This window comes from Ambystoma mexicanum, assembly GCF_040938575.1.
Source record: "Ambystoma mexicanum isolate Mex_15411 chromosome 12 unlocalized genomic scaffold, UKY_AmexF1_1 Mex_chr12_unloc.1, whole genome shotgun sequence".
NCBI classification, from domain to species: Eukaryota; Metazoa; Chordata; class Amphibia; order Caudata; family Ambystomatidae; genus Ambystoma; species Ambystoma mexicanum.
Window position 1 is genome coordinate 12,082,436 of NW_027182322.1, and position 27,075 is coordinate 12,109,510.

General features: G+C 35.8%; 21 non-coding genes across 21 annotated transcripts; all 21 read left to right on the forward strand.

The window, feature by feature from the left end:
• The first annotated feature begins 921 nt into the window (after positions 1-921).
• Positions 922-1,011, forward strand: TRNAR-UCU (transfer RNA arginine (anticodon UCU)). The gene is given in 2 exon segments: positions 922-958; positions 976-1,011. It is a non-coding gene; the product is annotated as a tRNA-Arg (tRNA).
• A 676-nt stretch (positions 1,012-1,687) lies between these two features.
• TRNAI-UAU (transfer RNA isoleucine (anticodon UAU)) lies at positions 1,688-1,777 on the forward strand. The gene is given in 2 exon segments: positions 1,688-1,724; positions 1,742-1,777. It is a non-coding gene; the product is annotated as a tRNA-Ile (tRNA).
• Positions 1,778-2,453: 676 nt separating this feature from the next.
• On the forward strand, positions 2,454-2,543 carry TRNAR-UCU (transfer RNA arginine (anticodon UCU)). The gene is given in 2 exon segments: positions 2,454-2,490; positions 2,508-2,543. It is a non-coding gene; the product is annotated as a tRNA-Arg (tRNA).
• A 1,441-nt stretch (positions 2,544-3,984) lies between these two features.
• On the forward strand, positions 3,985-4,074 carry TRNAR-UCU (transfer RNA arginine (anticodon UCU)). Its single transcript is given in 2 exon segments — positions 3,985-4,021; positions 4,039-4,074. It is a non-coding gene; the product is annotated as a tRNA-Arg (tRNA).
• A 676-nt stretch (positions 4,075-4,750) lies between these two features.
• On the forward strand, positions 4,751-4,840 carry TRNAR-UCU (transfer RNA arginine (anticodon UCU)). Its single transcript is given in 2 exon segments — positions 4,751-4,787; positions 4,805-4,840. It is a non-coding gene; the product is annotated as a tRNA-Arg (tRNA).
• A 2,960-nt stretch (positions 4,841-7,800) lies between these two features.
• Positions 7,801-7,890, forward strand: TRNAR-UCU (transfer RNA arginine (anticodon UCU)). Its single transcript is given in 2 exon segments — positions 7,801-7,837; positions 7,855-7,890. It is a non-coding gene; the product is annotated as a tRNA-Arg (tRNA).
• Positions 7,891-8,566: 676 nt separating this feature from the next.
• Positions 8,567-8,656, forward strand: TRNAR-UCU (transfer RNA arginine (anticodon UCU)). The gene is given in 2 exon segments: positions 8,567-8,603; positions 8,621-8,656. It is a non-coding gene; the product is annotated as a tRNA-Arg (tRNA).
• Positions 8,657-9,332: 676 nt separating this feature from the next.
• TRNAR-UCU (transfer RNA arginine (anticodon UCU)) lies at positions 9,333-9,422 on the forward strand. Its single transcript is given in 2 exon segments — positions 9,333-9,369; positions 9,387-9,422. It is a non-coding gene; the product is annotated as a tRNA-Arg (tRNA).
• Positions 9,423-10,863: 1,441 nt separating this feature from the next.
• TRNAR-UCU (transfer RNA arginine (anticodon UCU)) lies at positions 10,864-10,953 on the forward strand. Its single transcript is given in 2 exon segments — positions 10,864-10,900; positions 10,918-10,953. It is a non-coding gene; the product is annotated as a tRNA-Arg (tRNA).
• A 676-nt stretch (positions 10,954-11,629) lies between these two features.
• On the forward strand, positions 11,630-11,719 carry TRNAR-UCU (transfer RNA arginine (anticodon UCU)). Its single transcript is given in 2 exon segments — positions 11,630-11,666; positions 11,684-11,719. It is a non-coding gene; the product is annotated as a tRNA-Arg (tRNA).
• Positions 11,720-14,679: 2,960 nt separating this feature from the next.
• TRNAR-UCU (transfer RNA arginine (anticodon UCU)) lies at positions 14,680-14,769 on the forward strand. The gene is given in 2 exon segments: positions 14,680-14,716; positions 14,734-14,769. It is a non-coding gene; the product is annotated as a tRNA-Arg (tRNA).
• A 676-nt stretch (positions 14,770-15,445) lies between these two features.
• On the forward strand, positions 15,446-15,535 carry TRNAI-UAU (transfer RNA isoleucine (anticodon UAU)). Its single transcript is given in 2 exon segments — positions 15,446-15,482; positions 15,500-15,535. It is a non-coding gene; the product is annotated as a tRNA-Ile (tRNA).
• A 1,441-nt stretch (positions 15,536-16,976) lies between these two features.
• TRNAR-UCU (transfer RNA arginine (anticodon UCU)) lies at positions 16,977-17,066 on the forward strand. The gene is given in 2 exon segments: positions 16,977-17,013; positions 17,031-17,066. It is a non-coding gene; the product is annotated as a tRNA-Arg (tRNA).
• A 676-nt stretch (positions 17,067-17,742) lies between these two features.
• On the forward strand, positions 17,743-17,832 carry TRNAR-UCU (transfer RNA arginine (anticodon UCU)). Its single transcript is given in 2 exon segments — positions 17,743-17,779; positions 17,797-17,832. It is a non-coding gene; the product is annotated as a tRNA-Arg (tRNA).
• A 2,960-nt stretch (positions 17,833-20,792) lies between these two features.
• Positions 20,793-20,882, forward strand: TRNAR-UCU (transfer RNA arginine (anticodon UCU)). The gene is given in 2 exon segments: positions 20,793-20,829; positions 20,847-20,882. It is a non-coding gene; the product is annotated as a tRNA-Arg (tRNA).
• Positions 20,883-21,558: 676 nt separating this feature from the next.
• Positions 21,559-21,648, forward strand: TRNAR-UCU (transfer RNA arginine (anticodon UCU)). Its single transcript is given in 2 exon segments — positions 21,559-21,595; positions 21,613-21,648. It is a non-coding gene; the product is annotated as a tRNA-Arg (tRNA).
• A 676-nt stretch (positions 21,649-22,324) lies between these two features.
• TRNAR-UCU (transfer RNA arginine (anticodon UCU)) lies at positions 22,325-22,414 on the forward strand. Its single transcript is given in 2 exon segments — positions 22,325-22,361; positions 22,379-22,414. It is a non-coding gene; the product is annotated as a tRNA-Arg (tRNA).
• Positions 22,415-23,855: 1,441 nt separating this feature from the next.
• Positions 23,856-23,945, forward strand: TRNAR-UCU (transfer RNA arginine (anticodon UCU)). Its single transcript is given in 2 exon segments — positions 23,856-23,892; positions 23,910-23,945. It is a non-coding gene; the product is annotated as a tRNA-Arg (tRNA).
• A 676-nt stretch (positions 23,946-24,621) lies between these two features.
• Positions 24,622-24,711, forward strand: TRNAI-UAU (transfer RNA isoleucine (anticodon UAU)). The gene is given in 2 exon segments: positions 24,622-24,658; positions 24,676-24,711. It is a non-coding gene; the product is annotated as a tRNA-Ile (tRNA).
• Positions 24,712-25,387: 676 nt separating this feature from the next.
• On the forward strand, positions 25,388-25,477 carry TRNAR-UCU (transfer RNA arginine (anticodon UCU)). The gene is given in 2 exon segments: positions 25,388-25,424; positions 25,442-25,477. It is a non-coding gene; the product is annotated as a tRNA-Arg (tRNA).
• A 1,441-nt stretch (positions 25,478-26,918) lies between these two features.
• On the forward strand, positions 26,919-27,008 carry TRNAR-UCU (transfer RNA arginine (anticodon UCU)). The gene is given in 2 exon segments: positions 26,919-26,955; positions 26,973-27,008. It is a non-coding gene; the product is annotated as a tRNA-Arg (tRNA).
• The last annotated feature ends 67 nt before the right edge of the window (positions 27,009-27,075 follow it).

Genomic DNA, 27,075 nt, shown 5'->3' on the forward strand with positions numbered 1-27,075 from the left:
TTCAGCCAGAAGTGTGATTCTTCTACAGACATTTTATGTTTCAGAAAACAATTATTCTTTCTTGTATCCCAGAAAGCTTGATAATATGATGTGAAGTAAACACTGGATTGACAAAACTTTGATCATCCCTTAATGTACGCAAGTTAATTTTCATCTGGATCTGTGGCGGAATGGATAGCGCGTTGGACTTCTAAGTGAATTGGCAAAGTCATTCAAAGGTTGTGGCTTTGAATACCACCAGAGTTGCATTTTTTACTTTCTTATTCAAACAAGGAACATTATGCATGTGAGGAATGTTTATTTTTGGCCGATGCTTTAATCTTAGTATTTGACCCAAGTTGAACCTATGTATCTAATACAGCATGCAACTGAATCAAAAGCAGTCTGCCTTTCATTGCAACAGGAACATATTGCTCATAAGCAATACAACATCACTACCAGAAACTTGGCACTTTTCTAATGTATCCTTCCTTCAGAAACATTGTCTTTATAATAGCTGTAAATGAGATAGACCAAAACACGACACCCTACGCTCAGACATTTGTTTCTAGCGACATATAAAGTAAAATCTTCTTTCAAAGCTATTTATGGTATATTCTCTTTGTGTTTTTGTATTGTTAACCAATTGTATGTCTGCACTTTTTATCCAGTTCTTTTTTATTAAGGTATGGAATTGTTGTCCAAACCAATTCACTTGGCAAGAAAATACTGTAATACCCTATTCTCCGAATTTATCCCTAAAGGAAAAAAGGTGTAGTTCAAGGTTTCACCCAGAAGTGTGATTCTTCTACAGACATTTTATGTTTCGGAAAACAATTATTCTTTCTTGTATCCCAGAAGGCTTGATAATATGATGTGAAGTAAACACTGGATTGACAAAACCTCGATCATCCCCTGATGTACGCAAGTTGATTGTCATCTGGCTCTGTGGCGCAATGGATAGCGCGTTGGACTTCTAAGTGAATTGGCAAAGTCATTCAAAGGTTGTGGGTTCGAATCCCACCAGAGTCGCATTTTTTACTTTCTTATTCAAACAAGGAACATTATGCATGTGAGGAATGTTTATTTTTGGCCGATGCTTTAATCTTAGTATTTGACCCAAGTTGAACCTATGTATCTAATACAGCATGCAACTGAATCAAAAGCAGTCTGCCTTCCATTGCAACAGGAACATATTGCTCATAAGCAATACAACATCACTGCCAGAAACTTTGCACTTTCCTAACGTATCCTTCCTTCAGAAACATTGTCTTTATAATAGCTGTAAATGAGATAGACCAAAAACACGACACCCTACACTCAGACATTTGTTTCTAGCGACATATAAAGTAAAATCTTCTTTCAAAGCTATTTATGGTATATTCTCTTTGTGTTTTTGTATTGTTAACCAATTGTATGGCTGCACTTTTTATCCAGTTCTTTTTTATTAAGGTATGGAATTGTTGTCCAAACGTATTCAGTTTGCAAGAAAATACAGTAATACCCTATTCTCCGAATTTATCCCTAAAGGAACAAAGGTGTAGTTCAAGGTTTCACCCAGAAGTGTGATTCTTCTACAGACATTTTATGTTTCAGAAAACAATTATTCTTTCTTGTATCCCAGAAGGCTTGATAATATGATGTGAAGTAAACACTGGATTGACAAAACTTCGATCATCCCTTAATGTACGCAAGTTGATTTTCAACTGGCTCTGTGGCGCAATGGATAGCGCGTTGGACTTATAAGTGAATTGGCAAAGTCATTCAAAGGTTGTGGGTTCGAATCCCACCAGAGTCGTATTTTTTACTTTCTTATTCAAACAAGGAACATTATGCATGTGAGGAATGTTTATTTTTGGCCGATGCTTTAATCTTAGTATTTGACCCAAGTTGAACCTATGTATCTAATACAGCATGCAACTGAATCAAAAGCAGTCTGCCTTCCATTGCAACAGGAACATATTGCTCATAAGCAATACAACATCACTGCCAGAAACTTTGCACTTTCCTAACGTATCCTTCCTTCAGAAACATTGTCTTTATAATAGCTGTAAATGAGATAGACCAAAAACACGACACCCTACACTCAGACATTTGTTTCTAGCGACATATAAAGTAAAATCTTCTTTCAAAGCTATGTATGGTATATTCTCTTTGTGTTTTTGTATTGTTAACCAATTGTATGGCTGCACTTTTTATCCAGTTCTTTTTTATTAAGGTATGGAATTGTTGTCCAAACGTATTCAGTTTGCAAGAAAATACAGTAATACCCTATTCTCCGAATTTATCCCTAAAGGAACAAAAGTGTAGTTCAAGGTTTCACCCAGAAGTGTGATTCTTCTACAGACATTTTATGTTTCAGAAAACAATTATTCTTTCTTGTATCCCAGAAGGCTTGATAATATGATGTGAAGTAAACACTGGATTGACAAAACTTCGATCATCCCTTAATGTACGCAAGTTGATTTTCATCTGGCTCTGTGGCGCAATGGATAGCGTGTTGGACTTCTAAGAGAATTGGCAAAGTCATTCAAAGGTTGTGGGTTCGAATCCCACCAGAGTCGTATTTTTTACTTTCTTATTCAAACAAGGAACATTATGCATGTGAGGAATGTTTATTTTTGGCCGATGCTTTAATCTTAGTATTTCACCCAAGTTGAACCTATGTATCTAATACAGCATGCAACTGAATCAAAAGCAGTCTGCCTTCCATGGCAACAGGAACATATTGCTCATAAGCAATACAACATCACTGCCAGAAACTTTGCACTTTCCTAATGTATCCTTCCTTCAGAAACATTGTCTTTATAATAGCTGTAAATGAGATAGACCAAAAACACGACACCCTACACTCAGACATTTGTTTCTAGCGACATATAAAGTAAAATCTTCTTTCAAAGCTATTTATGGTATATTCTCTTTGTGTTTTTGTATTGTTAACCAATTGCATGTCTGCACTTTTTATCCAGTTCTTTTTTATTAAGGTATGGAAATGTTGTCCAAACGTATTCAGTTTGCAAGAAAATACAGTAATACCCTATTCTCCGAATTTATCCCTAAAGGAACAAAGGTGTAGTTCAAGGTTTCAGCCAGAAGTGTGATTCTTCTACAGACATTTTATGTTTCAGAAAACAATTATTCTTTCTTGTATCCCAGAAAGCTTGATAATATGATGTGAAGTAAACACTGGATTGACAAAACTTTGATCATCCCTTAATGTACGCAAGTTAATTTTCATCTGGATCTGTGGCGGAATGGATAGCGCGTTGGACTTCTAAGTGAATTGGCAAAGTCATTCAAAGGTTGTGGCTTTGAATACCACCAGAGTTGCATTTTTTACTTTCTTATTCAAACAAGGAACATTATGCATGTGAGGAATGTTTATTTTTGGCCGATGCTTTAATCTTAGTATTTGACCCAAGTTGAACCTATGTATCTAATACAGCATGCAACTGAATCAAAAGCAGTCTGCCTTCCATTGCAACAGGAACATATTGCTCATAAGGAATACAACATCACTGCCAAAAACTTTGCACTTTTCTAATGTATCCTTCCTTCAGAAACATTGTCTTTATAATAGCTGTAAATGAGATAGACCAAAACACGACACCCTACGCTCAGACATTTGTTTCTAGCGACATATAAAGTAAAATCTTCTTTCAAAGCTATTTATGGTATATTCTCTTTGTGTTTTTGTATTGTTAACCAATTGTATGTCTGCACTTTTTATCCAGTTCTTTTTTATTAAGGTATGGAATTGTTGTCCAAACCAATTCACTTGGCAAGAAAATACTGTAATACCCTATTCTCCGAATTTATCCCTAAAGGAAAAAAGGTGTAGTTCAAGGTTTCACCCAGAAGTGTGATTCTTCTACAGACATTTTATGTTTCGGAAAACAATTATTCTTTCTTGTATCCCAGAAGGCTTGATAATATGATGTGAAGTAAACACTGGATTGACAAAACCTCGATCATCCCCTGATGTACGCAAGTTGATTGTCATCTGGCTCTGTGGCGCAATGGATAGCGCGTTGGACTTCTAAGTGAATTGGCAAAGTCATTCAAAGGTTGTGGGTTCGAATCCCACCAGAGTCGCATTTTTTACTTTCTTATTCAAACAAGGAACATTATGCATGTGAGGAATGTTTATTTTTGGCCGATGCTTTAATCTTAGTATTTGACCCAAGTTGAACCTATGTATCTAATACAGCATGCAACTGAATCAAAAGCAGTCTGCCTTCCATTGCAACAGGAACATATTGCTCATAAGCAATACAACATCACTGCCAGAAACTTTGCACTTTCCTAACGTATCCTTCCTTCAGAAACATTGTCTTTATAATAGCTGTAAATGAGATAGACCAAAAACACGACACCCTACACTCAGACATTTGTTTCTAGCGACATATAAAGTAAAATCTTCTTTCAAAGCTATGTATGGTATATTCTCTTTGTGTTTTTGTATTGTTAACCAATTGTATGGCTGCACTTTTTATCCAGTTCTTTTTTATTAAGGTATGGAATTGTTGTCCAAACGTATTCAGTTTGCAAGAAAATACAGTAATACCCTATTCTCCGAATTTATCCCTAAAGGAACAAAAGTGTAGTTCAAGGTTTCACCCAGAAGTGTGATTCTTCTACAGACATTTTATGTTTCAGAAAACAATTATTCTTTCTTGTATCCCAGAAGGCTTGATAATATGATGTGAAGTAAACACTGGATTGACAAAACTTCGATCATCCCTTAATGTACGCAAGTTGATTTTCATATGGCTCTGTGGCGCAATGGATAGCGTGTTGGACTTCTAAGAGAATTGGCAAAGTCATTCAAAGGTTGTGGGTTCGAATCCCACCAGAGTCGTATTTTTTACTTTCTTATTCAAACAAGGAACATTATGCATGTGAGGAATGTTTATTTTTGGCCGATGCTTTAATCTTAGTATTTGACCCAAGTTGAACCTATGTATCTAATACAACATGCAACTGAATCAAAAGCAGTCTGCCTTCCATTGCAACAGGAACATATTGCTCATAAGGAATACAACATCACTGCCAAAAACTTTGCACTTTCCTAATGTATCCTTCCTTCAGAAACATTGTCTTTATAATAGCTGTAAATGAGATAGACCAAAAACACGACACCCTACACTCAGACATTTGTTTCTAGCGACATATAAAGTAAAATCTTCTTTCAAAGCTATTTATGGTATATTCTCTTTGTGTTTTTGTATTGTTAACCAATTGTATGGCTGCACTTTTTATCCAGTTCTTTTTTATTAAGGTATGGAATTGTTGTCCAAACGTATTCAGTTTGCAAGAAAATACAGTAATACCCTATTCTCCGAATTTATCCCTAAAGGAACAAAGGTGTAGTTCAAGGTTTCACCCAGAAGTGTGATTCTTCTACAGACATTTTATGTTTCAGAAAACAATTATTCTTTCTTGTATCCCAGAAGGCTTGATAATATGATGTGAAGTAAACACTGGATTGACAAAACTTCGATCATCCCTTAATGTACGCAAGTTGATTTTTGTCTGGCTCTGTGGTGCAATCGATAGCGCGTTGGACTTCTAAGTGAATTGGCAAAGTCATTCAAAGGTTGTGGGTTCGAATCCCACCAGAGTCGCATTTTTTACTTTCTAATTCAAACAAGGAACATTATGCATGTCAGGAATGTTTATTTTTGGCCGATGCTTTAATCTTAGTATTTGACCCAAGTTGAACCTATGTATCTAATACAGCATGCAACTGAATCAAAAGCAGTCTGCCTTCCATTGCAACAGGAACATATTGCTCATAAGCAATACAACATCACTGCCAGAAACTTTGCACTTTCCTAATGTATCCTTCCTTCAGAAACATTGTCTTTATAATAGCTGTAAATGAGATAGACCAAAAACACGACACCCTACACTCAGACATTTGTTTCTAGCGACATATAAAGTAAAATCTTCTTTCAAAGCTATCTTTGTGTTTTTGTATTGTTAACCAATTGTATGTCTGCACTTTTTATCCAGTTCTTTTTTATTAAGGTATGAAATTGTTGTCCAAACCAATTCACTTGGCAAGAAAATACTGTAATACCCTATTCTCTGAATTTCTCCCCAAGCGAACAAAGGTGCAGTTCAAGGTTTCACCCCGAACTGTGATTCTTGCTACAGACATTTAATGTTTCAGAAAACAATCATTCTTTCATGTATCCCAGAAGGCTTGATAATGTGATGTGAAGTAAACACTGGATTGACAAAACTTCGATCATCCCTTACTGTATGCAAGTGGATTTTCATCTGGCTCTGTGGCGCAATGGATAGCGCGTTGGACTTCTAAGTGAATTGGCAAAGTCATTCAAAGGTTGTGGGTTCGAATCCAACCAGAGTCGCATTTTTTACTTTCTTATTCAAATAAGGAACATTATGCATGTGAGGAATGTTTATTTTTGGCCGATGCTTTAATCTTAGTATTTCACCCAAGTTGAACCTATGTATCTAATACAGCATGCAACTGAATCAAAAGCAGTCTGCCTTCCATGGCAACAGGAACATATTGCTCATAAGCAATACAACATCACTGCCAGAAACTTTGCACTTTCCTAATGTATCCTTCCTTCAGAAACATTGTCTTTATAATAGCTGTAAATGAGATAGACCAAAAACACGACACCCTACACTCAGACATTTGTTTCTAGCGACATATAAAGTAAAATCTTCTTTCAAAGCTATTTATGGTATATTCTCTTTGTGTTTTTGTATTGTTAACCAATTGCATGTCTGCACTTTTTATCCAGTTCTTTTTTATTAAGGTATGGAAATGTTGTCCAAACGTATTCAGTTTGCAAGAAAATACAGTAATACCCTATTCTCCGAATTTATCCCTAAAGGAACAAAGGTGTAGTTCAAGGTTTCAGCCAGAAGTGTGATTCTTCTACAGACATTTTATGTTTCAGAAAACAATTATTCTTTCTTGTATCCCAGAAAGCTTGATAATATGATGTGAAGTAAACACTGGATTGACAAAACTTTGATCATCCCTTAATGTACGCAAGTTAATTTTCATCTGGATCTGTGGCGGAATGGATAGCGCGTTGGACTTCTAAGTGAATTGGCAAAGTCATTCAAAGGTTGTGGCTTTGAATACCACCAGAGTTGCATTTTTTACTTTCTTATTCAAACAAGGAACATTATGCATGTGAGGAATGTTTATTTTTGGCCGATGCTTTAATCTTAGTATTTGACCCAAGTTGAACCTATGTATCTAATACAGCATGCAACTGAATCAAAAGCAGTCTGCCTTTCATTGCAACAGGAACATATTGCTCATAAGCAATACAACATCACTACCAGAAACTTGGCACTTTTCTAATGTATCCTTCCTTCAGAAACATTGTCTTTATAATAGCTGTAAATGAGATAGACCAAAACACGACACCCTACGCTCAGACATTTGTTTCTAGCGACATATAAAGTAAAATCTTCTTTCAAAGCTATTTATGGTATATTCTCTTTGTGTTTTTGTATTGTTAACCAATTGTATGTCTGCACTTTTTATCCAGTTCTTTTTTATTAAGGTATGGAATTGTTGTCCAAACCAATTCACTTGGCAAGAAAATACTGTAATACCCTATTCTCCGAATTTATCCCTAAAGGAAAAAAGGTGTAGTTCAAGGTTTCACCCAGAAGTGTGATTCTTCTACAGACATTTTATGTTTCGGAAAACAATTATTCTTTCTTGTATCCCAGAAGGCTTGATAATATGATGTGAAGTAAACACTGGATTGACAAAACCTCGATCATCCCCTGATGTACGCAAGTTGATTGTCATCTGGCTCTGTGGCGCAATGGATAGCGCGTTGGACTTCTAAGTGAATTGGCAAAGTCATTCAAAGGTTGTGGGTTCGAATCCCACCAGAGTCGCATTTTTTACTTTCTTATTCAAACAAGGAACATTATGCATGTGAGGAATGTTTATTTTTGGCCGATGCTTTAATCTTAGTATTTGACCCAAGTTGAACCTATGTATCTAATACAGCATGCAACTGAATCAAAAGCAGTCTGCCTTCCATTGCAACAGGAACATATTGCTCATAAGCAATACAACATCACTGCCAGAAACTTTGCACTTTCCTAACGTATCCTTCCTTCAGAAACATTGTCTTTATAATAGCTGTAAATGAGATAGACCAAAAACACGACACCCTACACTCAGACATTTGTTTCTAGCGACATATAAAGTAAAATCTTCTTTCAAAGCTATTTATGGTATATTCTCTTTGTGTTTTTGTATTGTTAACCAATTGTATGGCTGCACTTTTTATCCAGTTCTTTTTTATTAAGGTATGGAATTGTTGTCCAAACGTATTCAGTTTGCAAGAAAATACAGTAATACCCTATTCTCCGAATTTATCCCTAAAGGAACAAAGGTGTAGTTCAAGGTTTCACCCAGAAGTGTGATTCTTCTACAGACATTTTATGTTTCAGAAAACAATTATTCTTTCTTGTATCCCAGAAGGCTTGATAATATGATGTGAAGTAAACACTGGATTGACAAAACTTCGATCATCCCTTAATGTACGCAAGTTGATTTTCAACTGGCTCTGTGGCGCAATGGATAGCGCGTTGGACTTCTAAGTGAATTGGCAAAGTCATTCAAAGGTTGTGGGTTCGAATCCCACCAGAGTCGTATTTTTTACTTTCTTATTCAAACAAGGAACATTATGCATGTGAGGAATGTTTATTTTTGGCCGATGCTTTAATCTTAGTATTTGACCCAAGTTGAACCTATGTATCTAATACAGCATGCAACTGAATCAAAAGCAGTCTGCCTTCCATTGCAACAGGAACATATTGCTCATAAGCAATACAACATCACTGCCAGAAACTTTGCACTTTCCTAACGTATCCTTCCTTCAGAAACATTGTCTTTATAATAGCTGTAAATGAGATAGACCAAAAACACGACACCCTACACTCAGACATTTGTTTCTAGCGACATATAAAGTAAAATCTTCTTTCAAAGCTATGTATGGTATATTCTCTTTGTGTTTTTGTATTGTTAACCAATTGTATGGCTGCACTTTTTATCCAGTTCTTTTTTATTAAGGTATGGAATTGTTGTCCAAACGTATTCAGTTTGCAAGAAAATACAGTAATACCCTATTCTCCGAATTTATCCCTAAAGGAACAAAAGTGTAGTTCAAGGTTTCACCCAGAAGTGTGATTCTTCTACAGACATTTTATGTTTCAGAAAACAATTATTCTTTCTTGTATCCCAGAAGGCTTGATAATATGATGTGAAGTAAACACTGGATTGACAAAACTTCGATCATCCCTTAATGTACGCAAGTTGATTTTCATCTGGCTCTGTGGCGCAATGGATAGCGTGTTGGACTTCTAAGAGAATTGGCAAAGTCATTCAAAGGTTGTGGGTTCGAATCCCACCAGAGTCGTATTTTTTACTTTCTTATTCAAACAAGGAACATTATGCATGTGAGGAATGTTTATTTTTGGCCGATGCTTTAATCTTAGTATTTCACCCAAGTTGAACCTATGTATCTAATACAGCATGCAACTGAATCAAAAGCAGTCTGCCTTCCATGGCAACAGGAACATATTGCTCATAAGCAATACAACATCACTGCCAGAAACTTTGCACTTTCCTAATGTATCCTTCCTTCAGAAACATTGTCTTTATAATAGCTGTAAATGAGATAGACCAAAAACACGACACCCTACACTCAGACATTTGTTTCTAGCGACATATAAAGTAAAATCTTCTTTCAAAGCTATTTATGGTATATTCTCTTTGTGTTTTTGTATTGTTAACCAATTGCATGTCTGCACTTTTTATCCAGTTCTTTTTTATTAAGGTATGGAAATGTTGTCCAAACGTATTCAGTTTGCAAGAAAATACAGTAATACCCTATTCTCCGAATTTATCCCTAAAGGAACAAAGGTGTAGTTCAAGGTTTCAGCCAGAAGTGTGATTCTTCTACAGACATTTTATGTTTCAGAAAACAATTATTCTTTCTTGTATCCCAGAAAGCTTGATAATATGATGTGAAGTAAACACTGGATTGACAAAACTTTGATCATCCCTTAATGTACGCAAGTTAATTTTCATCTGGATCTGTGGCGGAATGGATAGCGCGTTGGACTTCTAAGTGAATTGGCAAAGTCATTCAAAGGTTGTGGCTTTGAATACCACCAGAGTTGCATTTTTTACTTTCTTATTCAAACAAGGAACATTATGCATGTGAGGAATGTTTATTTTTGGCCGATGCTTTAATCTTAGTATTTGACCCAAGTTGAACCTATGTATCTAATACAGCATGCAACTGAATCAAAAGCAGTCTGCCTTTCATTGCAACAGGAACATATTGCTCATAAGCAATACAACATCACTACCAGAAACTTGGCACTTTTCTAATGTATCCTTCCTTCAGAAACATTGTCTTTATAATAGCTGTAAATGAGATAGACCAAAACACGACACCCTACGCTCAGACATTTGTTTCTAGCGACATATAAAGTAAAATCTTCTTTCAAAGCTATTTATGGTATATTCTCTTTGTGTTTTTGTATTGTTAACCAATTGTATGTCTGCACTTTTTATCCAGTTCTTTTTTATTAAGGTATGGAATTGTTGTCCAAACCAATTCACTTGGCAAGAAAATACTGTAATACCCTATTCTCCGAATTTATCCCTAAAGGAAAAAAGGTGTAGTTCAAGGTTTCACCCAGAAGTGTGATTCTTCTACAGACATTTTATGTTTCGGAAAACAATTATTCTTTCTTGTATCCCAGAAGGCTTGATAATATGATGTGAAGTAAACACTGGATTGACAAAACCTCGATCATCCCCTGATGTACGCAAGTTGATTGTCATCTGGCTCTGTGGCGCAATGGATAGCGCGTTGGACTTCTAAGTGAATTGGCAAAGTCATTCAAAGGTTGTGGGTTCGAATCCCACCAGAGTCGCATTTTTTACTTTCTTATTCAAACAAGGAACATTATGCATGTGAGGAATGTTTATTTTTGGCCGATGCTTTAATCTTAGTATTTGACCCAAGTTGAACCTATGTATCTAATACAGCATGCAACTGAATCAAAAGCAGTCTGCCTTCCATTGCAACAGGAACATATTGCTCATAAGCAATACAACATCACTGCCAGAAACTTTGCACTTTCCTAACGTATCCTTCCTTCAGAAACATTGTCTTTATAATAGCTGTAAATGAGATAGACCAAAAACACGACACCCTACACTCAGACATTTGTTTCTAGCGACATATAAAGTAAAATCTTCTTTCAAAGCTATGTATGGTATATTCTCTTTGTGTTTTTGTATTGTTAACCAATTGTATGGCTGCACTTTTTATCCAGTTCTTTTTTATTAAGGTATGGAATTGTTGTCCAAACGTATTCAGTTTGCAAGAAAATACAGTAATACCCTATTCTCCGAATTTATCCCTAAAGGAACAAAAGTGTAGTTCAAGGTTTCACCCAGAAGTGTGATTCTTCTACAGACATTTTATGTTTCAGAAAACAATTATTCTTTCTTGTATCCCAGAAGGCTTGATAATATGATGTGAAGTAAACACTGGATTGACAAAACTTCGATCATCCCTTAATGTACGCAAGTTGATTTTCATATGGCTCTGTGGCGCAATGGATAGCGTGTTGGACTTCTAAGAGAATTGGCAAAGTCATTCAAAGGTTGTGGGTTCGAATCCCACCAGAGTCGTATTTTTTACTTTCTTATTCAAACAAGGAACATTATGCATGTGAGGAATGTTTATTTTTGGCCGATGCTTTAATCTTAGTATTTGACCCAAGTTGAACCTATGTATCTAATACAACATGCAACTGAATCAAAAGCAGTCTGCCTTCCATTGCAACAGGAACATATTGCTCATAAGGAATACAACATCACTGCCAAAAACTTTGCACTTTCCTAATGTATCCTTCCTTCAGAAACATTGTCTTTATAATAGCTGTAAATGAGATAGACCAAAAACACGACACCCTACACTCAGACATTTGTTTCTAGCGACATATAAAGTAAAATCTTCTTTCAAAGCTATTTATGGTATATTCTCTTTGTGTTTTTGTATTGTTAACCAATTGTATGGCTGCACTTTTTATCCAGTTCTTTTTTATTAAGGTATGGAATTGTTGTCCAAACGTATTCAGTTTGCAAGAAAATACAGTAATACCCTATTCTCCGAATTTATCCCTAAAGGAACAAAGGTGTAGTTCAAGGTTTCACCCAGAAGCGTGATTCTTCTACAGACATTTTATGTTTCAGAAAACAATTATTCTTTCTTGTATCCCAGAAGGCTTGATAATATGATGTGAAGTAAACACTGGATTGACAAAACTTCGATCATCCCTTAATGTACGCAAGTTGATTTTCGTCTGGCTCTGTGGTGCAATCGATAGCGCGTTGGACTTCTAAGTGAATTGGCAAAGTCATTCAAAGGTTGTGGGTTCGAATCCCACCAGAGTCGCATTTTTTACTTTCTAATTCAAACAAGGAACATTATGCATGTCAGGAATGTTTATTTTTGGCCGATGCTTTAATCTTAGTATTTGACCCAAGTTGAACCTATGTATCTAATACAGCATGCAACTGAATCAAAAGCAGTCTGCCTTCCATTGCAACAGGAACATATTGCTCATAAGCAATACAACATCACTGCCAGAAACTTTGCACTTTCCTAATGTATCCTTCCTTCAGAAACATTGTCTTTATAATAGCTGTAAATGAGATAGACCAAAAACACGACACCCTACACTCAGACATTTGTTTCTAGCGACATATAAAGTAAAATCTTCTTTCAAAGCTATCTTTGTGTTTTTGTATTGTTAACCAATTGTATGTCTGCACTTTTTATCCAGTTCTTTTTTATTAAGGTATGAAATTGTTGTCCAAACCAATTCACTTGGCAAGAAAATACTGTAATACCCTATTCTCTGAATTTCTCCCCAAGCGAACAAAGGTGCAGTTCAAGGTTTCACCCCGAACTGTGATTCTTGCTACAGACATTTAATGTTTCAGAAAACAATCATTCTTTCATGTATCCCAGAAGGCTTGATAATGTGATGTGAAGTAAACACTGGATTGACAAAACTTCGATCATCCCTTACTGTATGCAAGTGGATTTTCATCTGGCTCTGTGGCGCAATGGATAGCGCGTTGGACTTCTAAGTGAATTGGCAAAGTCATTCAAAGGTTGTGGGTTCGAATCCAACCAGAGTCGCATTTTTTACTTTCTTATTCAAATAAGGAACATTATGCATGTGAGGAATGTTTATTTTTGGCCGATGCTTTAATCTTAGTATTTCACCCAAGTTGAACCTATGTATCTAATACAGCATGCAACTGAATCAAAAGCAGTCTGCCTTCCATGGCAACAGGAACATATTGCTCATAAGCAATACAACATCACTGCCAGAAACTTTGCACTTTCCTAATGTATCCTTCCTTCAGAAACATTGTCTTTATAATAGCTGTAAATGAGATAGACCAAAAACACGACACCCTACACTCAGACATTTGTTTCTAGCGACATATAAAGTAAAATCTTCTTTCAAAGCTATTTATGGTATATTCTCTTTGTGTTTTTGTATTGTTAACCAATTGCATGTCTGCACTTTTTATCCAGTTCTTTTTTATTAAGGTATGGAAATGTTGTCCAAACGTATTCAGTTTGCAAGAAAATACAGTAATACCCTATTCTCCGAATTTATCCCTAAAGGAACAAAGGTGTAGTTCAAGGTTTCAGCCAGAAGTGTGATTCTTCTACAGACATTTTATGTTTCAGAAAACAATTATTCTTTCTTGTATCCCAGAAAGCTTGATAATATGATGTGAAGTAAACACTGGATTGACAAAACTTTGATCATCCCTTAATGTACGCAAGTTAATTTTCATCTGGATCTGTGGCGGAATGGATAGCGCGTTGGACTTCTAAGTGAATTGGCAAAGTCATTCAAAGGTTGTGGCTTTGAATACCACCAGAGTTGCATTTTTTACTTTCTTATTCAAACAAGGAACATTATGCATGTGAGGAATGTTTATTTTTGGCCGATGCTTTAATCTTAGTATTTGACCCAAGTTGAACCTATGTATCTAATACAGCATGCAACTGAATCAAAAGCAGTCTGCCTTTCATTGCAACAGGAACATATTGCTCATAAGCAATACAACATCACTACCAGAAACTTGGCACTTTTCTAATGTATCCTTCCTTCAGAAACATTGTCTTTATAATAGCTGTAAATGAGATAGACCAAAACACGACACCCTACGCTCAGACATTTGTTTCTAGCGACATATAAAGTAAAATCTTCTTTCAAAGCTATTTATGGTATATTCTCTTTGTGTTTTTGTATTGTTAACCAATTGTATGTCTGCACTTTTTATCCAGTTCTTTTTTATTAAGGTATGGAATTGTTGTCCAAACCAATTCACTTGGCAAGAAAATACTGTAATACCCTATTCTCCGAATTTATCCCTAAAGGAAAAAAGGTGTAGTTCAAGGTTTCACCCAGAAGTGTGATTCTTCTACAGACATTTTATGTTTCGGAAAACAATTATTCTTTCTTGTATCCCAGAAGGCTTGATAATATGATGTGAAGTAAACACTGGATTGACAAAACCTCGATCATCCCCTGATGTACGCAAGTTGATTGTCATCTGGCTCTGTGGCGCAATGGATAGCGCGTTGGACTTCTAAGTGAATTGGCAAAGTCATTCAAAGGTTGTGGGTTCGAATCCCACCAGAGTCGCATTTTTTACTTTCTTATTCAAACAAGGAACATTATGCATGTGAGGAATGTTTATTTTTGGCCGATGCTTTAATCTTAGTATTTGACCCAAGTTGAACCTATGTATCTAATACAGCATGCAACTGAATCAAAAGCAGTCTGCCTTCCATTGCAACAGGAACATATTGCTCATAAGCAATACAACATCACTGCCAGAAACTTTGCACTTTCCTAACGTATCCTTCCTTCAGAAACATTGTCTTTATAATAGCTGTAAATGAGATAGACCAAAAACACGACACCCTACACTCAGACATTTGTTTCTAGCGACATATAAAGTAAAATCTTCTTTCAAAGCTATTTATGGTATATTCTCTTTGTGTTTTTGTATTGTTAACCAATTGTATGGCTGCACTTTTTATCCAGTTCTTTTTTATTAAGGTATGGAATTGTTGTCCAAACGTATTCAGTTTGCAAGAAAATACAGTAATACCCTATTCTCCGAATTTATCCCTAAAGGAACAAAGGTGTAGTTCAAGGTTTCACCCAGAAGTGTGATTCTTCTACAGACATTTTATGTTTCAGAAAACAATTATTCTTTCTTGTATCCCAGAAGGCTTGATAATATGATGTGAAGTAAACACTGGATTGACAAAACTTCGATCATCCCTTAATGTACGCAAGTTGATTTTCAACTGGCTCTGTGGCGCAATGGATAGCGCGTTGGACTTATAAGTGAATTGGCAAAGTCATTCAAAGGTTGTGGGTTCGAATCCCACCAGAGTCGTATTTTTTACTTTCTTATTCAAACAAGGAACATTATGCATGTGAGGAATGTTTATTTTTGGCCGATGCTTTAATCTTAGTATTTCACCCAAGTTGAACCTATGTATCTAATACAGCATGCAACTGAATCAAAAGCAGTCTGCCTTCCATGGCAACAGGAACATATTGCTCATAAGCAATACAACATCACTGCCAGAAACTTTGCACTTTCCTAATGTATCCTTCCTTCAGAAACATTGTCTTTATAATAGCTGTAAATGAGATAGACCAAAAACACGACACCCTACACTCAGACATTTGTTTCTAGCGACATATAAAGTAAAATCTTCTTTCAAAGCTATTTATGGTATATTCTCTTTGTGTTTTTGTATTGTTAACCAATTGCATGTCTGCACTTTTTATCCAGTTCTTTTTTATTAAGGTATGGAAATGTTGTCCAAACGTATTCAGTTTGCAAGAAAATACAGTAATACCCTATTCTCCGAATTTATCCCTAAAGGAACAAAGGTGTAGTTCAAGGTTTCAGCCAGAAGTGTGATTCTTCTACAGACATTTTATGTTTCAGAAAACAATTATTCTTTCTTGTATCCCAGAAAGCTTGATAATATGATGTGAAGTAAACACTGGATTGACAAAACTTTGATCATCCCTTAATGTACGCAAGTTAATTTTCATCTGGATCTGTGGCGGAATGGATAGCGTGTTGGACTTCTAAGTGAATTGGCAAAGTCATTCAAAGGTTGTGGCTTTGAATACCACCAGAGTTGCATTTTTTACTTTCTTATTCAAACAAGGAACATTATGCATGTGAGGAATGTTTATTTTTGGCCGATGCTTTAATCTTAGTATTTGACCCAAGTTGAACCTATGTATCTAATACAGCATGCAACTGAATCAAAAGCAGTCTGCCTTCCATTGCAACAGGAACATATTGCTCATAAGGAATACAACATCACTGCCAAAAACTTTGCACTTTTCTAATGTATCCTTCCTTCAGAAACATTGTCTTTATAATAGCTGTAAATGAGATAGACCAAAACACGACACCCTACGCTCAGACATTTGTTTCTAGCGACATATAAAGTAAAATCTTCTTTCAAAGCTATTTATGGTATATTCTCTTTGTGTTTTTGTATTGTTAACCAATTGTATGTCTGCACTTTTTATCCAGTTCTTTTTTATTAAGGTATGGAATTGTTGTCCAAACCAATTCACTTGGCAAGAAAATACTGTAATACCCTATTCTCCGAATTTATCCCTAAAGGAAAAAAGGTGTAGTTCAAGGTTTCACCCAGAAGTGTGATTCTTCTACAGACATTTTATGTTTCGGAAAACAATTATTCTTTCTTGTATCCCAGAAGGCTTGATAATATGATGTGAAGTAAACACTGGATTGACAAAACCTCGATCATCCCCTGATGTACGCAAGTTGATTGTCATCTGGCTCTGTGGCGCAATGGATAGCGCGTTGGACTTCTAAGTGAATTGGCAAAGTCATTCAAAGGTTGTGGGTTCGAATCCCACCAGAGTCGCATTTTTTACTTTCTTATTCAAACAAGGAACATTATGCATGTGAGGAATGTTTATTTTTGGCCGATGCTTTAATCTTAGTATTTGACCCAAGTTGAACCTATGTATCTAATACAGCATGCAACTGAATCAAAAGCAGTCTGCCTTCCATTGCAACAGGAACATATTGCTCATAAGCAATACAACATCACTGCCAGAAACTTTGCACTTTCCTAACGTATCCTTCCTTCAGAAACATTGTCTTTATAATAGCTGTAAATGAGATAGACCAAAAACACGACACCCTACACTCAGACATTTGTTTCTAGCGACATATAAAGTAAAATCTTCTTTCAAAGCTATGTATGGTATATTCTCTTTGTGTTTTTGTATTGTTAACCAATTGTATGGCTGCACTTTTTATCCAGTTCTTTTTTATTAAGGTATGGAATTGTTGTCCAAACGTATTCAGTTTGCAAGAAAATACAGTAATACCCTATTCTCCGAATTTATCCCTAAAGGAACAAAAGTGTAGTTCAAGGTTTCACCCAGAAGTGTGATTCTTCTACAGACATTTTATGTTTCAGAAAACAATTATTCTTTCTTGTATCCCAGAAGGCTTGATAATATGATGTGAAGTAAACACTGGATTGACAAAACTTCGATCATCCCTTAATGTACGCAAGTTGATTTTCATATGGCTCTGTGGCGCAATGGATAGCGTGTTGGACTTCTAAGAGAATTGGCAAAGTCATTCAAAGGTTGTGGGTTCGAATCCCACCAGAGTCGTATTTTTTACTTTCTTATTCAAACAAGGAACATTATGCATGTGAGGAATGTTTATTTTTGGCCGATGCTTTAATCTTAGTATTTGACCCAAGTTGAACCTATGTATCTAATACAACATGCAACTGAATCAAAAGCAGTCTGCCTTCCATTGCAACAGGAACATATTGCTCATAAGGAATACAACATCACTGCCAAAAACTTTGCACTTTCCTAATGTATCCTTCCTTCAGAAACATTGTCTTTATAATAGCTGTAAATGAGATAGACCAAAAACACGACACCCTACACTCAGACATTTGTTTCTAGCGACATATAAAGTAAAATCTTCTTTCAAAGCTATTTATGGTATATTCTCTTTGTGTTTTTGTATTGTTAACCAATTGTATGGCTGCACTTTTTATCCAGTTCTTTTTTATTAAGGTATGGAATTGTTGTCCAAACGTATTCAGTTTGCAAGAAAATACAGTAATACCCTATTCTCCGAATTTATCCCTAAAGGAACAAAGGTGTAGTTCAAGGTTTCACCCAGAAGTGTGATTCTTCTACAGACATCTTATGTTTCAGAAAACAATTATTCTTTCTTGTATCCCAGAAGGCTTGATAATATGATGTGAAGTAAACACTGGATTGACAAAACTTCGATCATCCCTTAATGTACGCAAGTTGATTTTCGTCTGGCTCTGTGGTGCAATCGATAGCGCGTTGGACTTCTAAGTGAATTGGCAAAGTCATTCAAAGGTTGTGGGTTCGAATCCCACCAGAGTCGCATTTTTTACTTTCTAATTCAAACAAGGAACATTATGCATGTCAGGAATGTTTATTTTTGGCCGATGCTTTAATCTTAGTATTTGACCCAAGTTGAACCTATGTATCTAATACAGCATGCAACTGAATCAAAAGCAGTCTGCCTTCCATTGCAACAGGAACATATTGCTCATAAGCAATACAACATCACTGCCAGAAACTTTGCACTTTCCTAATGTATCCTTCCTTCAGAAACATTGTCTTTATAATAGCTGTAAATGAGATAGACCAAAAACACGACACCCTACACTCAGACATTTGTTTCTAGCGACATATAAAGTAAAATCTTCTTTCAAAGCTATCTTTGTGTTTTTGTATTGTTAACCAATTGTATGTCTGCACTTTTTATCCAGTTCTTTTTTATTAAGGTATGAAATTGTTGTCCAAACCAATTCACTTGGCAAGAAAATACTGTAATACCCTATTCTCTGAATTTCTCCCCAAGCGAACAAAGGTGCAGTTCAAGGTTTCACCCCGAACTGTGATTCTTGCTACAGACATTTAATGTTTCAGAAAACAATCATTCTTTCATGTATCCCAGAAGGCTTGATAATGTGATGTGAAGTAAACACTGGATTGACAAAACTTCGATCATCCCTTACTGTATGCAAGTGGATTTTCATCTGGCTCTGTGGCGCAATGGATAGCGCGTTGGACTTCTAAGTGAATTGGCAAAGTCATTCAAAGGTTGTGGGTTCGAATCCAACCAGAGTCGCATTTTTTACTTTCTTATTCAAATAAGGAACATTATGCATGTGAGGAATGTTTATTTTTGGCCGATGCTTTAATCTTAGTATTTCACCCAAGTTGAACCTATGTATCTAATACAGCATGCAACTGAATCAAAAGCAGTCTGCCTTCCATGGCAACAGGAACATATTGCTCATAAGCAATACAACATCACTGCCAGAAACTTTGCACTTTCCTAATGTATCCTTCCTTCAGAAACATTGTCTTTATAATAGCTGTAAATGAGATAGACCAAAAACACGACACCCTACACTCAGACATTTGTTTCTAGCGACATATAAAGTAAAATCTTCTTTCAAAGCTATTTATGGTATATTCTCTTTGTGTTTTTGTATTGTTAACCAATTGCATGTCTGCACTTTTTATCCAGTTCTTTTTTATTAAGGTATGGAAATGTTGTCCAAACGTATTCAGTTTGCAAGAAAATACAGTAATACCCTATTCTCCGAATTTATCCCTAAAGGAACAAAGGTGTAGTTCAAGGTTTCAGCCAGAAGTGTGATTCTTCTACAGACATTTTATGTTTCAGAAAACAATTATTCTTTCTTGTATCCCAGAAAGCTTGATAATATGATGTGAAGTAAACACTGGATTGACAAAACTTTGATCATCCCTTAATGTACGCAAGTTAATTTTCATCTGGATCTGTGGCGGAATGGATAGCGCGTTGGACTTCTAAGTGAATTGGCAAAGTCATTCAAAGGTTGTGGCTTTGAATACCACCAGAGTTGCATTTTTTACTTTCTTATTCAAACAAGGAACATTATGCATGTGAGGAATGTTTATTTTTGGCCGATGCTTTAATCTTAGTATTTGACCCAAGTTGAACCTATGTATCTAATACAGCATGCAACTGAATCAAAAGCAGTCTGCCTTTCATTGCAACAGGAACATATTGCTCATAAGCAATACAACATCACTACCAGAAACTTGGCACTTTTCTAATGTATCCTTCCTTCAGAAACATTGTCTTTATAATAGCTGTAAATGAGATAGACCAAAACACGACACCCTACGCTCAGACATTTGTTTCTAGCGACATATAAAGTAAAATCTTCTTTCAAAGCTATTTATGGTATATTCTCTTTGTGTTTTTGTATTGTTAACCAATTGTATGTCTGCACTTTTTATCCAGTTCTTTTTTATTAAGGTATGGAATTGTTGTCCAAACCAATTCACTTGGCAAGAAAATACTGTAATACCCTATTCTCCGAATTTATCCCTAAAGGAAAAAAGGTGTAGTTCAAGGTTTCACCCAGAAGTGTGATTCTTCTACAGACATTTTATGTTTCGGAAAACAATTATTCTTTCTTGTATCCCAGAAGGCTTGATAATATGATGTGAAGTAAACACTGGATTGACAAAACCTCGATCATCCCCTGATGTACGCAAGTTGATTGTCATCTGGCTCTGTGGCGCAATGGATAGCGCGTTGGACTTCTAAGTGAATTGGCAAAGTCATTCAAAGGTTGTGGGTTCGAATCCCACCAGAGTCGCATTTTTTACTTTCTTATTCAAACAAGGAACATTATGCATGTGAGGAATGTTTATTTTTGGCCGATGCTTTAATCTTAGTATTTGACCCAAGTTGAACCTATGTATCTAATACAGCATGCAACTGAATCAAAAGCAGTCTGCCTTCCATTGCAACAGGAACATATTGCTCATAAGCAATACAACATCACTGCCAGAAACTTTGCACTTTCCTAACGTATCCTTCCTTCAGAAACATTGTCTTTATAATAGCTGTAAATGAGATAGACCAAAAACACGACACCCTACACTCAGACATTTGTTTCTAGCGACATATAAAGTAAAATCTTCTTTCAAAGCTATTTATGGTATATTCTCTTTGTGTTTTTGTATTGTTAACCAATTGTATGGCTGCACTTTTTATCCAGTTCTTTTTTATTAAGGTATGGAATTGTTGTCCAAACGTATTCAGTTTGCAAGAAAATACAGTAATACCCTATTCTCCGAATTTATCCCTAAAGGAACAAAGGTGTAGTTCAAGGTTTCACCCAGAAGTGTGATTCTTCTACAGACATTTTATGTTTCAGAAAACAATTATTCTTTCTTGTATCCCAGAAGGCTTGATAATATGATGTGAAGTAAACACTGGATTGACAAAACTTCGATCATCCCTTAATGTACGCAAGTTGATTTTCAACTGGCTCTGTGGCGCAATGGATAGCGCGTTGGACTTCTAAGTGAATTGGCAAAGTCATTCAAAGGTTGTGGGTTCGAATCCCACCAGAGTCGTATTTTTTACTTTCTTATTCAAACAAGGAACATTATGCATGTGAGGAATGTTTATTTTTGGCCGATGCTTTAATCTTAGTATTTGACCCAAGTTGAACCTATGTATCTAATACAGCATGCAACTGAATCAAAAGCAGTCTGCCTTCCATTGCAACAGGAACATATTGCTCATAAGCAATACAACATCACTGCCAGAAACTTTGCACTTTCCTAACGTATCCTTCCTTCAGAAACATTGTCTTTATAATAGCTGTAAATGAGATAGACCAAAAACACGACACCCTACACTCAGACATTTGTTTCTAGCGACATATAAAGTAAAATCTTCTTTCAAAGCTATGTATGGTATATTCTCTTTGTGTTTTTGTATTGTTAACCAATTGTATGGCTGCACTTTTTATCCAGTTCTTTTTTATTAAGGTATGGAATTGTTGTCCAAACGTATTCAGTTTGCAAGAAAATACAGTAATACCCTATTCTCCGAATTTATCCCTAAAGGAACAAAAGTGTAGTTCAAGGTTTCACCCAGAAGTGTGATTCTTCTACAGACATTTTATGTTTCAGAAAACAATTATTCTTTCTTGTATCCCAGAAGGCTTGATAATATGATGTGAAGTAAACACTGGATTGACAAAACTTCGATCATCCCTTAATGTACGCAAGTTGATTTTCATCTGGCTCTGTGGCGCAATGGATAGCGTGTTGGACTTCTAAGAGAATTGGCAAAGTCATTCAAAGGTTGTGGGTTCGAATCCCACCAGAGTCGTATTTTTTACTTTCTTATTCAAACAAGGAACATTATGCATGTGAGGAATGTTTATTTTTGGCCGATGCTTTAATCTTAGTATTTCACCCAAGTTGAACCTATGTATCTAATACAGCATGCAACTGAATCAAAAGCAGTCTGCCTTCCATGGCAACAGGAACATATTGCTCATAAGCAATACAACATCACTGCCAGAAACTTTGCACTTTCCTAATGTATCCTTCCTTCAGAAACATTGTCTTTATAATAGCTGTAAATGAGATAGACCAAAAACACGACACCCTACACTCAGACATTTGTTTCTAGCGACATATAAAGTAAAATCTTCTTTCAAAGCTATTTATGGTATATTCTCTTTGTGTTTTTGTATTGTTAACCAATTGCATGTCTGCACTTTTTATCCAGTTCTTTTTTATTAAGGTATGGAAATGTTGTCCAAACGTATTCAGTTTGCAAGAAAATACAGTAATACCCTATTCTCCGAATTTATCCCTAAAGGAACAAAGGTGTAGTTCAAGGTTTCAGCCAGAAGTGTGATTCTTCTACAGACATTTTATGTTTCAGAAAACAATTATTCTTTCTTGTATCCCAGAAAGCTTGATAATATGATGTGAAGTAAACACTGGATTGACAAAACTTTGATCATCCCTTAATGTACGCAAGTTAATTTTCATCTGGATCTGTGGCGGAATGGATAGCGCGTTGGACTTCTAAGTGAATTGGCAAAGTCATTCAAAGGTTGTGGCTTTGAATACCACCAGAGTTGCATTTTTTACTTTCTTATTCAAACAAGGAACATTATGCATGTGAGGAATGTTTATTTTTGGCCGATGCTTTAATCTTAGTATTTGACCCAAGTTGAACCTATGTATCTAATACAGCATGCAACTGAATCAAAAGCAGTCTGCCTTTCATTGCAACAGGAACATATTGCTCATAAGCAATACAACATCACTACCAGAAACTTGGCACTTTTCTAATGTATCCTTCCTTCAGAAACATTGTCTTTATAATAGCTGTAAATGAGATAGACCAAAACACGACACCCTACGCTCAGACATTTGTTTCTAGCGACATATAAAGTAAAATCTTCTTTCAAAGCTATTTATGGTATATTCTCTTTGTGTTTTTGTATTGTTAACCAATTGTATGTCTGCACTTTTTATCCAGTTCTTTTTTATTAAGGTATGGAATTGTTGTCCAAACCAATTCACTTGGCAAGAAAATACTGTAATACCCTATTCTCCGAATTTATCCCTAAAGGAAAAAAGGTGTAGTTCAAGGTTTCACCCAGAAGTGTGATTCTTCTACAGACATTTTATGTTTCGGAAAACAATTATTCTTTCTTGTATCCCAGAAGGCTTGATAATATGATGTGAAGTAAACACTGGATTGACAAAACCTCGATCATCCCCTGATGTACGCAAGTTGATTGTCATCTGGCTCTGTGGCGCAATGGATAGCGCGTTGGACTTCTAAGTGAATTGGCAAAGTCATTCAAAGGTTGTGGGTTCGAATCCCACCAGAGTCGCATTTTTTACTTTCTTATTCAAACAAGGAACATTATGCATGTGAGGAATGTTTATTTTTGGCCGATGCTTTAATCTTAGTATTTGACCCAAGTTGAACCTATGTATCTAATACAGCATGCAACTGAATCAAAAGCAGTCTGCCTTCCATTGCAACAGGAACATATTGCTCATAAGCAATACAACATCACTGCCAGAAACTTTGCACTTTCCTAACGTATCCTTCCTTCAGAAACATTGTCTTTATAATAGCTGTAAATGAGATAGACCAAAAACACGACACCCTACACTCAGACATTTGTTTCTAGCGACATATAAAGTAAAATCTTCTTTCAAAGCTATTTATGGTATATTCTCTTTGTGTTTTTGTATTGTTAACCAATTGTATGGCTGCACTTTTTATCCAGTTCTTTTTTATTAAGGTATGGAATTGTTGTCCAAACGTATTCAGTTTGCAAGAAAATACAGTAATACCCTATTCTCCGAATTTATCCCTAAAGGAACAAAGGTGTAGTTCAAGGTTTCACCCAGAAGTGTGATTCTTCTACAGACATTTTATGTTTCAGAAAACAATTATTCTTTCTTGTATCCCAGAAGGCTTGATAATATGATGTGAAGTAAACACTGGATTGACAAAACTTCGATCATCCCTTAATGTACGCAAGTTGATTTTCAACTGGCTCTGTGGCGCAATGGATAGCGCGTTGGACTTATAAGTGAATTGGCAAAGTCATTCAAAGGTTGTGGGTTCGAATCCCACCAGAGTCGTATTTTTTACTTTCTTATTCAAACAAGGAACATTATGCATGTGAGGAATGTTTATTTTTGGCCGATGCTTTAATCTTAGTATTTGACCCAAGTTGAACCTATGTATCTAATACAGCATGCAACTGAATCAAAAGCAGTCTGCCTTCCATTGCAACAGGAACATATTGCTCATAAGCAATACAACATCACTGCCAGAAACTTTGCACTTTCCTAACGTATCCTTCCTTCAGAAACATTGTCTTTATAATAGCTGTAAATGAGATAGACCAAAAACACGACACCCTACACTCAGACATTTGTTTCTAGCGACATATAAAGTAAAATCTTCTTTCAAAGCTATGTATGGTATATTCTCTTTGTGTTTTTGTATTGTTAACCAATTGTATGGCTGCACTTTTTATCCAGTTCTTTTTTATTAAGGTATGGAATTGTTGTCCAAACGTATTCAGTTTGCAAGAAAATACAGTAATACCCTATTCTCCGAATTTATCCCTAAAGGAACAAAAGTGTAGTTCAAGGTTTCACCCAGAAGTGTGATTCTTCTACAGACATTTTATGTTTCAGAAAACAATTATTCTTTCTTGTATCCCAGAAGGCTTGATAATATGATGTGAAGTAAACACTGGATTGACAAAACTTCGATCATCCCTTAATGTACGCAAGTTGATTTTCATCTGGCTCTGTGGCGCAATGGATAGCGTGTTGGACTTCTAAGAGAATTGGCAAAGTCATTCAAAGGTTGTGGGTTCGAATCCCACCAGAGTCGTATTTTTTACTTTCTTATTCAAACAAGGAACATTATGCATGTGAGGAATGTTTATTTTTGGCCGATGCTTTAATCTTAGTATTTCACCCAAGTTGAACCTATGTATCTAATACAGCATGCAACTGAATCAAAAGCAGTCTGCCTTCCATGGCAACAGGAACATATTGCTCATAAGCAATACAACATCACTGCCAGAAACTTTGCACTTTCCTAATGTATCCTTCCTTCAGAAACATTGTCTTTATAATAGCTGTAAATGAGATAGACCAAAAACACGACACCCTACACTCAGACATTTGTTTCTAGCGACATATAAAGTAAAATCTTCTTTCAAAGCTATTTATGGTATATTCTCTTTGTGTTTTTGTATTGTTAACCAATTGCATGTCTGCACTTTTTATCCAGTTCTTTTTTATTAAGGTATGGAAATGTTGTCCAAACGTATTCAGTTTGCAAGAAAATACAGTAATACCCTATTCTCCGAATTTATCCCTAAAGGAACAAAGGTGTAGTTCAAGGTTTCAGCCAGAAGTGTGATTCTTCTACAGACATTTTATGTTTCAGAAAACAATTATTCTTTCTTGTATCCCAGAAAGCTTGATAATATGATGTGAAGTAAACACTGGATTGACAAAACTTTGATCATCCCTTAATGTACGCAAGTTAATTTTCATCTGGATCTGTGGCGGAATGGATAGCGCGTTGGACTTCTAAGTGAATTGGCAAAGTCATTCAAAGGTTGTGGCTTTGAATACCACCAGAGTTGCATTTTTTACTTTCTTATTCAAACAAGGAACATTATGCATGTGAGGAATGTTTATTTTTGGCCGATGCTTTAATCTTAGTATTTGACCCAAGTTGAACCTATGTATCTAATACAGCATGCAACTGAATCAAAAGCAGTCTGCCTTCCATTGCAACAGGAACATATTGCTCATAAGGAATACAACATCACTGCCAAAAACTTTGCACTTTTCTAATGTATCCTTCCTTCAGAAACATTGTCTTTATAATAGCTGTAAATGAGATAGACCAAAACACGACACCCTACGCTCAGACATTTGTTTCTAGCGACATATAAAGTAAAATCTTCTTTCAAAGCTATTTATGGTATATTCTCTTTGTGTTTTTGTATTGTTAACCAATTGTATGTCTGCACTTTTTATCCAGTTCTTTTTTATTAAGGTATGGAATTGTTGTCCAAACCAATTCACTTGGCAAGAAAATACTGTAATACCCTATTCTCCGAATTTATCCCTAAAGGAAAAAAGGTGTAGTTCAAGGTTTCACCCAGAAGTGTGATTCTTCTACAGACATTTTATGTTTCGGAAAACAATTATTCTTTCTTGTATCCCAGAAGGCTTGATAATATGATGTGAAGTAAACACTGGATTGACAAAACCTCGATCATCCCCTGATGTACGCAAGTTGATTGTCATCTGGCTCTGTGGCGCAATGGATAGCGCGTTGGACTTCTAAGTGAATTGGCAAAGTCATTCAAAGGTTGTGGGTTCGAATCCCACCAGAGTCGCATTTTTTACTTTCTTATTCAAACAAGGAACATTATGCATGTGAGGAATGTTTATTTTTGGCCGATG